The sequence below is a fragment of the Choloepus didactylus genome, chromosome 24 (assembly GCF_015220235.1).
Source record: "Choloepus didactylus isolate mChoDid1 chromosome 24, mChoDid1.pri, whole genome shotgun sequence".
Taxonomy (NCBI): Eukaryota; Metazoa; Chordata; class Mammalia; order Pilosa; family Megalonychidae; genus Choloepus; species Choloepus didactylus.
This window is the reverse complement of record NC_051330.1, coordinates 2,857,344-2,865,802: the sequence shown is the minus strand read 5'-3', so window position 1 is coordinate 2,865,802 and position 8,459 is coordinate 2,857,344. Positions and strand designations below refer to the sequence as shown.

At 40.3% G+C, this 8,459-nt stretch overlaps 1 pseudogene; it reads left to right on the top strand.

The window, feature by feature from the left end:
* The first annotated feature begins 338 nt into the window (after window positions 1-338).
* LOC119519748 lies at window positions 339-2,737 on the top strand (annotated as a pseudogene).
* Window positions 2,738-8,459: the final 5,722 nt, after the last annotated feature.

Below are 8,459 nucleotides of genomic sequence, written 5' to 3'. Positions count from 1 at the left end.
ACACCAGCCGATTCCCTTTTGCCATATAAGGCAACACATTTACAAGTTCAGATGATTGGGATTTGAAAATCTTTGGGGGGTAATTTCTCTGTCTACCATACTGACTGAGAGACTGACTCCTGGCACATGGGAATCATCAGTAGAGAACATGTAACTTCATACCAGTGAAAATTAAAGTCATCAGGAAAAATGAATGTGTCATAGTAACAAGGATAACTGTGATAAAATGGGAGTAGCCCCTTGAGATCAGTTGTGTTTTTCCAGCTGAACCTAATCTATCCCTTTCATCTCATCTCCTTATTCTCTTTTTTTCCCCAGACCTTCTAAAATTAACTGCCATGGATCAGTTCTTATCAGAGCTCCTGTGTGAAAGAATTTTCAGCAGTTGGCTTCCAATTTTCACCATTGCTGTTCTGTATTTTTGGTAAAGCAAGAAGCATCCTTCTCAGGAAACTCTCACTAGTATTCAAGTAGCCCTTAGAGAGGCAAAGCTGAAGGACGTGGTTGACATGATTCAGAAGTCACTTCAGGAAGCAGAGAATGCTCGCCTGGATGTGGCTGTGATTGGGGAGACTGGGTCTGGGAAGTCCAGTTTCATCAATGCCCTGCGAGGACTTAGTCACGAAGAGGAGGGTTCTGCTAATGTAGGTGTTGTAGACACAACTCGGAAGAAAACTCCCTATCAACATCCAAAATATCCCAAAGTGACCTTCTGGGACCTTCCTGGAACAGGAACGCCCAGTTTCCACCTAGACACTTACCTAAAGGAAGTAGCAATTGATAACTATGACTTCTTCATCATCATTTCTTTCTCACGGTTCAAGTACAATGATGCTCTCCTGGCCAGAAAAATCAAGGCCATGGGAAAGAATTTCTACTTTGTTAGAACCAAGGTGGACAGTGATTTATATAATGAAGAGAGAAGCAAACCCAGGTCCTTCCAAAAGGACAGCGTTCTTCAGCAGATTCGAGACGACTGTCTAGCAAACCTCAGTGACATTGGAGTGCCTGAGCCACGCATCTTCTTGGTTTCCAACTTTGACCTTGCTGATTTTGATTTCCCGTGCCTGAAGGAGACGCTGCTGAATGACCTCCCTGCTCATAAGCGTCACACCTTGGCCCTGCTGCTGCCCAGTTTGTCTGAAGCTGCCATTGAGCTGAAGAGGGATATCCTCAAGCAAGAGATCTGGCTGGAAGCCCTAAAGAATGCGCTTTGGCCTTGATCCCCTTCATGCCCTTTCTTGGTTTTGATTTGCCTGAACAAGAGAAGTGTTTGGAAATTACCGAAACTATTTTGGTCTGGATGATAAGTCAGTCAGTGGTATTGCCCAGAAACTGGGCATTTGTGTGCATGAGATCAAGGATTGCACCCAGTCCTTCAACTTCTGGTTACTTGTAAGGATGACAGTATAGAAGCAAAGGTCAGAAATGTGTTGAATGCTACTGCTCAGTGAACGGAGGGCTCTCTTCTTCTGTCATCCAATTTCTTAAAACCTACTTTCTACATTTGAAATTCCTCAATACAGTGGCTGATGATGCTAAAATTCTCTTGCACAAAAGTTTACAGAGCTCAAGTCTACGAAGAAGAGGTGAAGGTGGGGTCTTGAATTACTGAAGAGCAAAAGGTCCTTAGGTCCTGTGGTCTTTGGGTGGGGGTCTTCTTCCTCTGAAGCCTAGGCTGACTATCCCCTAGGTGAAAAGAATGACTTAGCAGTGCAGGAAAACCACAGATCCATAATGTATTCTCACTGCTGTGTTGGGGAGTATTTGTCCATGACCTGTGTTCTGCACTCCCTGTTCCATTGGGTAATGCACTGCATAGTTTTTATTACTCTCATCTCCCACTCTCATGAAGTTGTCTGCCTTTGCCTTATTTACTCAGATAATAAGGCTTTGGGTAAAAATCAAGATGACTATTATCCTTTGTGTTTTTATGCATGATTTCTTCTTGTCATCCTCTCAATAGCCTCCTCACCAAAATAAGGAGAAAATCCACAAATATGGAAACATGCCCAAGTGAATAGTGGAAAGCGTGTAGTGGAGAAATGCTTTAGATGAGGAGAAACAAAGTGGAGAAAGGATGAGAGAAATGGTTTAGGATGTAAAAACTGCTGCATAACTGCCCCTGGAACATTTCTGGATACTCAAGCTACTGAAACAGTTGTTACAATACCCAGTAACATTGACTAATTGCTTTCACTAGATGCTTAGATGCTTCCCCTGCCCCTTACTTGTTATTACTGTGTTATCATGAGCATATTGTTACACCAGGTGATTCCCTTGATGTTTTCTTATTATTGTAGCTAATACCCCCTCACCCCTCCTTGTATCCTATTTGTTCCAATACCCACTAATTTTATCCAGTTCTCAGAGGCTCCCTGGGCCTGCACTTGCACTCTCCCCATGAATTGTGACTGAAAGTAACCTGATGACTTCTGCCAACTCTCCACCCAGTCTTCGTACTACGATGCCATTTTTAGATGATGCATGTGTGAATAACCATGAAGCCCTTCTGTGCTAGCCCCATGGCACTACACCTGTAAGTGCAGTAAGCTTTTCTCCTTCTACTAAGGTGATGCTTTAGTTTATCAGTGAAAACAAACAAATTTTGCCACTTTCTCCACCTCCCCTTCTTTGAATCTGATCAAAACACAAAGCTCTTTAAACTGAGGAACATATTTCAGCTTCCCCCATCTCCTTTGGCTGCCACACAATAAAGCTTTTTCTTGTCTCAAAATCCTGGTGTCAGAGCATTAATTTGTGTACACTGTGGGCAACATCCAATGTGCTTGGTATCAATGTCCCATTTCCAGACACTGTCAAGGATTAAAGGGGAAAAAAAGCCAGTCATGGTGTATATTACTGGGAATTTCTCAAAACAGAATGATCTGAGAGGCTGGTGAACAGCACACAGGTGAAGGCAGGAGATATGAGAGAAGGAAGGTAAATTAGGAGGGAGGTTTGAGGTGAAGATGGGATGGAACTGGTATATGAGAAGAATAGTGTGTTCTTTGCTCTGTCTCAACTGCTTTAGATCAAATCTCTGAAACTGATTTATGTTGGTCACAGTTCTCCAGAAAATATAACTAATAGGATATATATGTATTAAGAGATTTATTATAGGAATTGGCTCACACTTCTATGAGGATTGCCAGGTCTGAATTCTGTAAGGCAGGCCACAAGATGGAAACTCTGATGAAGATGTATTTTCCCCAGGAGAAGCTGCCTGGCTGAAGAAAAATAAATTCTTCTTTCTTACTCCTGAAATACTTAGTTCTGGCATTAAGGTCTGCAACTGATTGGATGAGGAGACACCCCTCGGTGCTAGTGCAATCTCCTGTTGATTGTAGTTGCAATCAGCACTAGGTGCAATCGACTGACTGTAGATTCAGTCCATCTATGAAATACCCTCACAGTAACAATAATGCCAATGCTTGCTTGGACAAATGCTTGATACCATAGGTTAGCCAGATTGACAAATGGAATCAATCTCACAGTCCTCATCCCCTCCATTCTTACCCCCCCCTGGAGATGCTTACTGAGAGCAGAAGGTCAATGGGGTGGAGAAAGCTAAATCATGTTGTGTGCTGCCTAATGTTTAACAGGTTAATGAAATGCTAAAAGAGAAAGATGTCTTCTTGCTCTCTTATGGCCATCAGGTGTTAAAAAATATTTGTTCTTCAGATTTTACTGTTTGCCTGGGCAGGATTTAGACCCTCAAAAACCAGCTCACCCATCCCCATGCCACCAGATCCCATATGTCCTCATGAACACCATGGATATTTGGGAAATTATCATTTTGTTCCATTCTGTCAACTGACTGTGGCTGGCACTGGGGCCCACCCAACATTCCCTCTTCCAGAAATCGTCTTTCTGTGTTCCCTGGGCCTTTTCTTTCCATCAACTTAACAAAGCACAACTCTGATGTGGGCCTGATGTGGGTGTCAGGGAGAGATAACTCATATAACTAGAGGTATCAAAATTGCCTTCTTATGCACTCTTTCTGTCTGGGATAGAAGAGCTCAAAAGAAGGCAGCACTAAGGGAACCATTCTATATACTTTCAATACAGTAGGCTCATCCCAGGGTGGACATGAGCTTTTATGTCCCTGGCTGGACATTCAGGAAAGGCCTTGCATACCATAGAATATGGAGTGGCTACAAGAAGGAGTGAAGTTGTGAGGTAGTCAACTAGGTTGATGGATCTTGAGGACAACATTTTAGTGAAATAAGCCATAAACAAAAAGACAAACATTATAACACCTCACTATGTGGACTAACTATAAGGTGAAACTCTGAGAATTGAATTTTAGAGCACAGGTTATCAGGGAAGGCTCATTGAAAAGGTCCCTAGATTGTAAGCTCTTACAGCAGACACATCTATTCCTGAGTTGTAATGGGTATCTCTGAATTTTGAGATATTGAGCTCTTTGTTTGTAACCTGGTCTGGCCCTAGAAGTTTGAGTATCTGTGTGACACCTGAGACTCACAGATAGAGTTTGGCAGCTATGAATGTCAGTATTATCCCATACAGCAACTGTTTAAAAAGCTTAAAAAGAGTTCAGAATTCAGTTATAGATATGAATGAAGTGGATCTGGGTAGGACTATGGCAATCCTAGCCAGAAAATAAGACTTTGTTTTAAAACTTCAAATTTTGTGTAAGACCAAAGGAAGATATGTTTATATGGTGAAAAATCTGTATTTTCTGTAGCACACCAGATAATTTAATGTGTATGGTCCGTTTACTCAAGCACCAGAATTACATGGAAGTTTGAATAGGGAGTGAGATATAGTTGGTTTGCACAGGTCGGTGTGAAACTATGACACATCCCAAAGTAATGAGATAATGCATTTGCAAAGCCGCTCTGGGGGACTGGGGGAAATGTGGGAATATTAACTTCCCCACCTAGGGAATTACTGATATTCTCTCAAGCATTGTGCTACCAATTTAGAAGACTGGTCCTCAATCTTCAAGTTTGCCCTTATGAAGCCTATTACTGCAAAGGAGAGGCTGAGCCTACTTATAACTGTGCCTAAGAGTCTCCCCCAGTGAACCTCTTTTGTTGCTCAGATGTGGCCTCTCTCTATAAGCCAACTTGGCAGGTAAACTCATTGCCCTCCCCCATACGTGGGACATGACTCCCAGGGGTGTAGACCTCACTGGCAACATGGACATGACTCCAGGAGATGAATTTGGACCTAGCATCATGGGATTGAGAAAGTCTTCTTGACCAAAGGGGAAGAGAAATGAAACAAAATAAAGTTAGTGGCTGAGAGATCTCAAATGGAGTCAATAGGTCATTCTGGAGGTTATTCTATGCCTTATATAGATATCCCTTTGTGGTTTTTGGTGTATTGGAATAGCTAGAAGAAACACCTGAAACTGTTGAACTGCAACCCAGTAGCCTGTGTGACTGCAATTGTGAAAACCCTGTGGCTCACACTCCCTTTATCCAGTGTATGGACAAATGAGTAGAAAAGTGGGAACAAAATTAAATGAATAAAAGAAGGGTTGGGGTGATGTGTTGTTTGGGGTGTTCTTCTTTACTTGTATTTTTATACTTGTTTTGTTTTTTTATTTTTTATTTTAAAAATTTTTTATTTTTTGTGTAATGAAAATGTTCAAAAATTGATTTTGTTTATGAATGCACAACTATATGATGGTACTGTGAGCAACAGACTGTACAATGTGGATAATTATAGGATATATGAATATATCCCATTAAAACTGAATTAAAAAAATAAAAATAAAAAAAGACAAAACCTTCTCACAACTACTGGTAATCCTCAGCTTTTCTGTCACATGACTAGGCACATGGTGGTATCTGCTGGTCTCTCCCTTCTCTCCCAAGTTTTGTTACTTCCAGCTTCTGGCTTCAGTGGCTTCCTCTCTGTTTCTGTGGTTTCTCTCTGTTTACTTGTGTCCTCTCTCAGCTTCTCTGGTTTTTCTCTCTCAGATTCTTTGGGACTTTTTTCTGTGTCTTATCTCTGTGTTTTATCCTCCTTTAAAGTACTCCAGTCAGAGGATAAAGACCCACTGTGAATGAGGTTGTCACATCTCTAGTTAAAATCCACCTCACAATGGGTCCACACCATGGGAATTGATGAGTTTTAAGAACATCACCTTTTCTGGGGTACAAACAGCTTCAAACCTTCACAGCATCCAATGCATGTATTTCTCTAAACAGCTGGACTCCCACCAAGTTCTCCCCATTTCCTCCTTTAATTGACATTGCATTTTACTGTCTATGGTCATAACTTCCTGTTTCTTTGGTATCTCATAAATTTTGTGGTAAACTAGACATTTAAGATAATATACTGTAGCCACTTTACATTCTGATGGCCCCCCAATGATGTTGGTGCTGCCTTGTGTTTGCTTGTTTGCTTACTAGTTGCATCTTTTTTTTGTCAATCTAAAACTATTTTATTGTTTAAGTGACTTAGCTTCCCAGGAATACTGATTGTGAAGATAAATGAATTTATAGAAAATAGAATTATGAACCTGCAACCATTTGAAGATAAGAGACATTTTAACTTTGCTTTTCAATTTTGGTGACCATGGTCCTGTCACACTATGACAGCTGTGATCCAAATTGAAATTTTGACCTCATGTCACCTAGTGGGCAGTGGATCTCAGCACACATGGTGCCTATAATAAAAGATTACCTCCCAGGTGTGAAGCAAACGAATTCACAGCCTATGCTGTCCCCCTGTGATCTTTCATTTACATAATAAACACAGAGAGGCCACCAATGCTGTGGTGGGCTATGGAGAAAGTATAGGGACAGAATCAACTCATTTTTTTTTTGCAGCAATTGTATTAAATTTGTAAGTGCTCCACATGTTGCCACCTCCCAGATGTATCCATAGTGGCTCATTGGTGAATCATACACATCCTGCATCTTATAAAATATTTGCCTGTACTCTAAAGGACAGTGAGTGCTAAATAAGTCAGCTCCCTGAGAGTGGAAGACTCTAAGAGGGTTCAAAAATTGGGTAGAGGACATATTTTGTCAATTTACTGGCATTATTATTTGTGCTACATTGGAAGTATCTGATCTAAGGCCAAGGAGAAGCTCCTTAATGACACCACCTTATTTTCTAAAGGAAAATGACTCCATTCCACAGAGAGCAGTGTGTGGGTAACACACTTATAACAGCCAGGATTATAATTCCTGGACAAAAATGTTTGAAGTGATTTGGGATCTGTCTCCATTTGTAGACTATCTTAATCTTTATCTGTCTGAAAGTAACAATTTGATCTGGTAATGCGTAATCAATTAATGCAAGAAAGAGAGGACATAGAACTGGAAATTAGACAGAAGATGAATACATTAAAGAAATTACTAACCGATTTCCATCTTGTGAATTGATGTCAACTAGCACTTGAAGTAAGAGTGCCCATGCATTCTTGGTCAATACTGGCTATAGAAGTGGTTCTCTGATCAGGTCTATTGAATCAGGAATGCCATCAGTCTTCACAGTTTCTTGTATAAATAGCTAATGACCATTGCTCGCTGGGGAAGAATGTTCCCTGAGTGGTTAACATGTTCTTACATCGGATGACTCTGGTGCTGGGGTGGAGAATACACTGGAAGGAGGAATTCAGATGCACATCAGCTAATACTGTATGGCAGTATTACCCAGTGAGAAGTGGCCTGAACTAGGCAAAGCTTCTAGGGTTGAAGAAAGGTGGAGAATAAGTAAGTTAAAAGGAAGAACTAGAAGTGGGAAAACAAACCATGCATAACATAAGACACCTCCTTATATAAGGGAATATAAAATCAGAAATGTGTCCCTTCCATTAATTAGGCAAGCAGTTTTATACAAGTGAATCCAAAGTACAACAGATCAACTGGAAAGCACATTGTTCATATACTGTGTTGTAAGCAACAAACTTTGCAGATAAGAGTGCTATGGAAATATAATTAACCACACACTTGACTAAACAGAAACTGCCTGCCAACTTTCGGTGGTCTAATACTCAGGAACATGCACACAGGAGTTTACTCTGCTCTATCAGAAGAGCCAGATTTTCTGCAACCCATCAGCAACGAAAAAGATAAAGATGCTCTATAATTTGTCATTTTTTTTATTTAGAAATGACAAAAGAGTACTTGAAATATATTGGTAATTCATAAATGCAAAACAGAACATGAGCCCACATAAACCCTACATTTACTCTAAAATATGTTTTCACTTAATCATACAGCTACACACATTTTGTGTGCCTTATAGTTACCCAAATTTGAAATGAATAAAACTAAATTTCCTGGGTGAGTTGATAATCTCTTGGGACCATGAGTTGCACCATTTAAGAACACAATCTTTCAACTTTACACTATTTTTTGGAAATGCTAATGGTTTCTTTATACTGCTATACTCAATTGAATGTAATTACAACATTCAAATGCTTTAAATACCTGAAGTAGAATTGTTGATATATACACTTGAGTGAT